General features: G+C 36.9%; 1 non-coding gene across 1 annotated transcript; it reads right to left on the reverse strand.

The window, feature by feature from the left end:
- Nucleotides 1-6,850: 6,850 nt before the first annotated feature.
- Nucleotides 6,851-6,957, reverse strand: LOC145056095 (small nucleolar RNA R71). Its single transcript, XR_013685631.1, has one exon. It is a non-coding gene; the product is annotated as a small nucleolar RNA R71 (small nucleolar RNA).
- Between the last annotated feature and the right edge of the window lie 1,224 nt (nt 6,958-8,181).

Here is an 8,181-nt window from a genome sequence, read left to right on the forward strand (position 1 = left end):
AGTTATCACACGAGCATCAAGGCTGCTCAATTCGAAGCTCTCTACGGCCGAAAGTGCAGATCCCCTATGTGCTGGGCTGAGGTGGGTGATACCCAATTAGCAAGAGGGCAAGCTTCCGACAGTACTCTCACCGGTCCGGAAATCATTCGGGAAACGACAGAGAAAATCGTTCAGATCCGTGAACGATTGAAAGCCTCTAGAGACCGACAGAAGAGCTACGCCGATAATCGAAGAAATCCTTTGGAATTTCAGGTGGGAAACCGAGTCCTTCTCAAAGTCTCACCCTGGAAAGGCTTGATACGCTTCAGCAAGCGTAGGAAGCTTAATCCGAGGTACATAGGGCCTTTTGAGATTCTTGCAAGAGTCGGCCCCGTAGCTTAGAAACTCGACCTACCTGACACACTTCGTAACGTACATTCTACATTCCACGTATCTAACTTGAAAAAGTGTCTGTCCGACGAGACTCTTGTAATCCCACTCGACGAGATCGAGATCAACGAGAGCCTCAACTTCGTGGAAGAACCTGTAGAGATCATGGACCATGACGTCAAGCAGACGAAACAAAGCCGTATCCCTATCGTGAAGGTTCGCTGGAACGCCAAGCGAGGACCGGAATTCACTTGGGAACGCGAAGATCAGATGAAGCTGAAATACCCTCATCTTTTCGCTTAATTGTTTGTAACTCTTATTTGCTTAAATTCTAATTTCGGGACGAAATTCCCTCTAACAGGGGGATGATGTGACAACCCGAAATTTCCATTTGTACGAACATCATCTATTCAATAGAAGCTAGTCCAGTTTCAGTGATTTTCATACTTTTTCGAACAAGTTTGTGTACATTAGGGTTTATGTTTAAGGAGATATCAGGAGAGTGGATGCTACTGGTTTTGTGAAATTTGAGCATTCCAAGTTTCATAATGTTACAGTCCAATATCAGGAATAAAAATATTTTCTGCCAAAATATTCCAAGACTATAAATAGTTTTCTGAATTAGATTAATTCATTATTCACAATTCCAAATAGAGAAAAGCCATTTTCTCTCTGACGGATCTTCGGGTTTTCATCCCAGATTGTGAGTCTACTTTACTAAATGTGTTTCAATACTTGTTAGATGCTTTATAACATCAATTACAAGTTTAGATTGCAAGATCCGGGAGTTTACTGCCCAAGAACGTTCTTGGGGAGTAAACTCCAAAATGGAGCTTTAAGGCTACCTAGACCCATTTTCTTGTTAAGCAACTTATTAAGGACTTTTTGTATGATCTTTAGAGACTAGAAAGCATCCAAAATCAACAAGTAATAGGAGTTTACGGCCAAGGACTTTTCTTGGGCCGTAAACCCCTTTCCAAGGGCTAAATGTGCCCTAAACTACCCCTAAAGCTTATGGACCTTAACCCTCATATGGTTGTACCTATTTTGGACATCAAAACACTTCAAAATCATTAAGTTATAGGAGTTTACGGCCGAGAATATCTCTTGGGCTGTAAACCCCTTTTCAAAGGCTAAATGTACCCTAAACTACCCCTAAAGCTTAAGGACTTTAACCCTCAAATGCTTGTACCTATTTTAGACATCAAAACACTTCAAAATCATAAGTTTATAGGAGTTTACGGCCAAGAACATCTCTTGGGCCGTAAACCCCTTTTCCAAGGGTTAAAAGCACTCCAAACACCCTAAGGCCTTAAGACAATTACCCTTGAAAACCTAGGACTTGAATGGGGATTTAACTACATCAAAACCATCCCTAAAAGGGAGTTTACGGCCAAGGAACACCTCTTGGGCCGTAAACTCCAAGTGAAGGCACAAATGTGTGCCTCTAGTCCCCATTAGCCTTAGATAAATTCATGGAAGCTATCCTAGATGTGCAAGTGCCTCAAATGAATTAAAAGCCATCACCCCATAGGAGTTTACGGCCGTAAACTCTAGGGTATATGGACTATAGGCCGTAAAATCCCCTATGGAGCATTCTAGGGCCTTAAGCTACTTCGTGCGTGTAAAAAAGTCTCCGTTTGCCACCTAGCACGGTATCCGACACTACAATTCGTACAACTCACCACAAGTGAGTTCATACCCCTTTAATCAACCTTTGAAATGATTTTAAATGTTTTAAATACTTTATGGGGGGGAATACAAGTCAAATACTTATAGTTATTGCTTCAATCATATGTGATTGCATTTAATCACATGTGATTATTAACTAGGAAACCAATGATTTTTACCACTGTTCAAACTGTTTATCAAACTGCTTTACTTTGAAATGTTTACAAACTCTTTTACTATCCAAACTTATTTACAAACTGTGATTTCAAACAAATGTTTCTTATACTTAAACTGTTTTACCAACTTATGCCTTCAAATTGTTTTATAGATTGACATCAAGTCGATCTTCTCTTGAAATTATATTTATGTTTAAAATGTCTTATGAAAACTTATTTATGCCTTTATATTATCAATTGCATGCCCATATATATATATATATATATATATATATATATATATATATATATATATATATATATATATAATGTTTAAAGGGCTTAGGAAGGCCATCCGCCCTATTTCCTTTTTCTCGATTTGGATGTGGTCTGGTGGGATATCGGGTGACCATCCGAAGGTCGTTTCCATATTACTTATATATCATATATACATGTATAGACATAAAAGTACTTCCATATTCATACTTATCAGTACAACAATAGTTAGTTACCATCGGGGTAACACAGGAACATATACAGCTATACTAGAAACAGGTACATATCAGCTGTACTAGAAACAAGTACATAGACAACTATACTAGAAACATGAGCATATACAGCTATATTAGAACCATGTACATATACAGTTATACTAGAAACATGTACATATACAATTATACTAGAAACATGAACATATACAACTATACTAGAAGCATGTACATATATAGCCATACTAGAAACAGGAACATATACATCTATACTAGAACGAGAAACATTACATATACAGGAATACGTTAACAATTGTGATCCACTGTGTCGGAGCATGCCTTAAATGTCATGGCCCGAGTTGTAGCCAGAATTCTCTTGGAGGGAGAGCGTGAGTTTGCGTATAGATCTATACTGGATTGACTATCCTACACCTTGCTGCTAGCTACAGCCGGACTTGCAGGTCTGCGGGTGCCAAACGTCATTTCTTTATTACGACCATTCATTATGTCGTTGTTACCAGTCGATAGCATGGTGCAATATATCATATTATACCTTAATATAAATCCGGTTTAAGGTAGTTAGTACAACATTAGTTCTTATTATACAAAGCTATAGTAGTACAATGATTTACCCATTACATATTTTAGTGATAATCTCACTTAAGCATCAATGTACAAACTATATTTTATTAAATGATAGTTATACTTGGGTAATTACACACTTTTACAACAAACGAGTATACAAGACAGTTAAGCCTTGGTAGAAGGTTACTTTTATAGAAAATATAGGATTTTCTGAGAGATTCAAACTTTTACAAAGACTTTCAAACATTTACTTACATTTTTACAAACTTATACATTGAGACAGGTTCAAACGTTTTTGACAACAAACATTGACACTAAATTACTTATGAACTCACCAGCTTAATGCTGATAAAATCTTTCAAAATAAATTGTATTCTCAGGTCATCAGTAGATAGGTACCGATGCCAGCTTTTGAGAAGATGGAGTGCATTCAAGACTCATCTCATATTATTTTGTGTTACATTATTTTTGGTGTCTATAACTATACAGAACACACTTGTATTAAAATTATATATTTAATGCAATGGATGATGTTGTTCATTTACTGTGTTGTGATACTATACATGACGTCCTCCGCCCCAGAACGTTTCCGCCGTTCTTGGTTTTGGGGTGTGACACTATTTGCGTGTCATATGTGGCTTTTATGATACACAATGCATGTCATTAAAGGGTATTTTAGTAGTAGTGGCAATACTCATGTCTAGTTTGGTTCCTAGAGATCTCTACACCATTTTCGAAAATCACGAAGTGAATATGTTATCTCGATCTGAGATAATAGACATTGGCACTCTGTGCAGTCTGACTATTTCCTTAATGTATGTTCGGGTAAGTTTCTCCATAGTATCAGTTTCTTTGATGGCCAGGAAAAGGGCGTACTTGGTCAAATGGTCAACTACATCGTTAAGAAGTCCATGGCCATCTTTTCCCATTTGCATTCCAAAATCGATGGTTGTTATAGTAATCCTAATGGGCTTTGTTACTGTACATTGACTTTGGCACAATTCAAACATTTATCGACATATGTAGCAATCTCTGCCGTCACGTTGGGCCACCAATAAAGCTTCCTAAGTTCGAAGTACATCTTGTTTGATCTGAGATGTATCGAATATCTTGACTTATGAGCTTCATTTAAAATTAGGTTGCTTACTTCACCAAACATTAAGGTCCAAATTTGGTTCATGAAATATCTTGTTTTGTCTTCCTTGACGTCGAAATGCTTGTCCATTGCTCATGATATATCCATTTTTGTACATGTTTTTAGGCAATATTTATTTAAATTTTTTAATGATAACTTGGTTATTTGCATTAAATAATGATACTTATAAGCTTAAATTATACTTTGCAGCCAAATAGAAGCATTTTTGGAGAAAAGGACTAAAATTGACAAAACATGGAACTTTGGAGGCTTGAAGAAAAGAAGAATAAAAATCCGACAAAAATGTGTACTCACGACGTGAGAATTGAAGGATCACAACGTGAGTTGGAGTATTCGAGAAGATAGGCATCAGGAGGAAGAATCCTTGTGAATCACGGATAACTACGTGCTCACGACGTGAGTCATTATTGTTGACGCCGTGGAGTGGAAAAATCAGAAACTATATATATGCTTGATCATTACGACTTGGGGGACTTTTAACTAACTTGGAGGGTTCCTGGAGACAAAATTTAGAGGGAGAAAAGGTCTGGAATTGGCTTTTAACACCAATGGACAAGAGAAGTTCATAATTGGATTCTAGTTTTGGTACTTTAATTATGTTTTTAATTATGAGTTATTTGAGTTTGTTTGCTAGTATTTCTAGCTAAATCTAGCTGCTTTCTTCTGTTAGCTAGATGAAGCTGGACGTCATGGTGTTAATACTTTAGATTTCACTTTACTTGTTGGTTAAGACTTGTGTTGATTGATTTTACATAGTATCTTTGATTTGATATTTGATTGCTTTGATTTCTTATTCTGTGTAGTTAATGACCATTAATCTGCTTGAATTAGCATACCTAGTAATTTAGTGAACACTAGCTTATTAGAGCTACAATCAAACCAATCATAGAAAACCAATTGAATTATTAAAATTAGGTTGTGCTAGAGAACTCATATTAGGACCATAAGTGTGTTTGTCAAATAATTCTTACATAGCTCCAATTCTATTTAACAATTGATTATGTGTTAGCTATTGTGTGACCATACATAGATTTACATGAATTGATTAAATGTTAGTAGATTTTGAACTAAATTGCTAATACTATCTTAATTGGTAACCAACAGTAATTGTCATAGCTAATTTATAAACCATTGAGGGAAAGTGGATTCGAACTAACAGAAATGTTTGTTAATTGATTGAATTTCGTGTTAAGAGTTAAGTTCATCTAAACTTGCAAAATTAGATAAAACCCCCACCTTGCTAGAAAATTAGGTTAATTTAGTAGTAGATAGATTAACTAGTTAAAACCGTTCCCTATGATCGACATCCGAATTACCCAAACTATTCTATAATTCGACTAGGTACACTGCCTAGGTGCATTTTAGTTAGTTAAGTAGTTAGGTTATAAATATAAAATTAGGTGTAGGTATTTTCACGCATCAAGTTTTGGCGTCGTTGCTACGGAACGACTTATTTTATTGTTAATTTATTTGCTTTAGGTTAATCGGTCCATTTTGTGGGGTAAAACCTGCAAATAGTTATTTTTTCAGCTTAAATTTTTGTTTTAGTACCCAACTCACGACATGAGCATTAGGCTCACGAAATGAGTGCAATAGTTTTTAGTTTTTCTATGTTTTTCTTTTCTGTTAAAATTTTTGCGACAACACAAGGTGGTGGCCTTTACCACGTCATGGTAACTAGTCAGTAGGGTATTTTTAGTTAATTTTAGTTCAGTTGTATGTTTTTATTTTTGTTTATTTTGCAGAAATTCATGACTAGAGGATCCATCACACCTTTGGTGCCACCACTTGAAGATCTAGAGTCAGCCCTTCACAAGAAGACGGATAAGAATGTAGGAGTGAACCAAACACCAAAGAAGTCACCATTTAAAGATATGAAGTCAGTTTTTGGAAAAAAGCCAGGAAAGAAAGTGGGAGAATCTAGTACATCATCAAAGGTTGAAAGCTTTGATCAAACATCTAACCTACAAGAATCCGAGTATGAATCCGACACAAAATTCGAACTACATAGAAGTGAATCCGAAGACAAGCCAGAAACTGAGATGGAAAACATTGCGGATATGTCTATGAGAGCTTAAAAGAAGCGGATTAGAGATGATGTTGGTTCAGGGTTAGTACAAACTGCAATTCCTGCCACGGCCACATTCGAGCTGGAAGGACACATCCTTACTGTTCTAAAAGATATTCCATTTTATAGGAAGGATTATGAGGATGCTTTTAAGCATCTAGATGAGGTCAATGACATTGCAGATTATTTCAATGCTCCTAATGTTCCAAGAGAGACAGCTTTACTATGGATGCTAACAGTTACTTTTAAAAGAGCTGCAAAAGACTGACTGAAGGCACGACCACCTGGTGCAATCACTACTTGGGCCCAAATGTGTAAGCAGTTTCTAGATCAATTAAGCCCACCTTCCAAGATAGCTAAACTCAAGAAGGCGATAGCTGATTTTGAGTAATTTTCGGGTGAATCTCTTTACGAGGCATGGGAAGGCTACAAAGGTTTGTTAAGGAATTGTCCTCAATATGACCTTAACATTCAACAAGAAGTATGCATATTCTATGACGGGGTCAATTTCATAACAAGACAACTCCTTGATTCTCAAGGACCACTAACAAATAAAAATTCGGGGGAAGTCAAGGAGTTAGTTGAAGAATTTGCAAAGCATTCTCATGAGTACCACAATTCAAGGCATGAAGGCATTAAAGGAATTGGGGGAGGAAGTTTTGAAGACATGGCTGTTGTGCTAGCAATTCTCAACACTATGGATAGGAGGATGACCAAGATGGACCGGTCAATACATGCTATAAGAGTTGGTTGCGAAATGTGAAATGGTCCACACTTGACTAAGGTTTGCCACTTGGATGAATATGGGAACAAAAGAGCTCAAGTTTGCTTATCGAATGGGGATAAATATGATGAAGACTAGAGGAAACCAAAGAAGGATTGGCTGCCATATGATGAATACAAGAAGTAAAAAGAAGAAAGATATAGGAAGACAGGCTGAGGATTCTACCAAAAAGAGCAACCACCAGCTGAGAAGAAAGTTGACATGGAAAACATGCTACTTCGTTTCATGGAAGCTTCAGAGAAAAGACATGATGATACTGATGCAGCACTGAAGGATCAAAGAATAATGATGAAGGAGCAACAATCTATGATGAAAGAACATCAGGCAATGATTATTGACCAGCAAGCATCATTAAGAAATCATCATGCCTCTATTCCACAACCTCGAAGCTCAACTTGGTCAACTAACAACTTTGGTGAACAAGAAACTATCACCACATTTTTCCGAAAAGAAGACTCAATCCCATGCTATGATGATCGAGACCGAAGAAGAGGCCATCTCTAAGTTCCTAGAAGCATTAGAAGTGTAGCCAAGGCAGCCCGAACCAGGACCGAAGAAGCTAAAGAACAAAAATCAAAATTCTACTAAAATACTGAAGTCACGACGTGAGCCGTCTATGCTCATGACGTGGGCCTGGTCTGAATAGAAGACTTCAGAATCCGTTCTACCTTATCGTCCGCATTTACCGTTTCCGTCCAAAGCTAATCTTAGTCGACTGGAAAGGGAGCATCTGGAGTTTATTCAGCAAATAAAAGGTATTCCAATTAATACACCTTTTGTCGAGTCATTATAAAAAATTCCCAAATATGCAAAGTTTTTACATGACTTGATAGACACTCGTAAATAGTTGAAGAAGAATTCTAAGGTGATTCTAAGTGAACAAAGCACAAAAGTTGTATTGGGAG

The sequence above is a fragment of the Lactuca serriola genome, chromosome 5, assembly GCF_051521515.1.
Source record: "Lactuca serriola cultivar US96UC23 chromosome 5, Lser_US96UC23_V15, whole genome shotgun sequence".
Taxonomy (NCBI): Eukaryota; Viridiplantae; Streptophyta; class Magnoliopsida; order Asterales; family Asteraceae; genus Lactuca; species Lactuca serriola.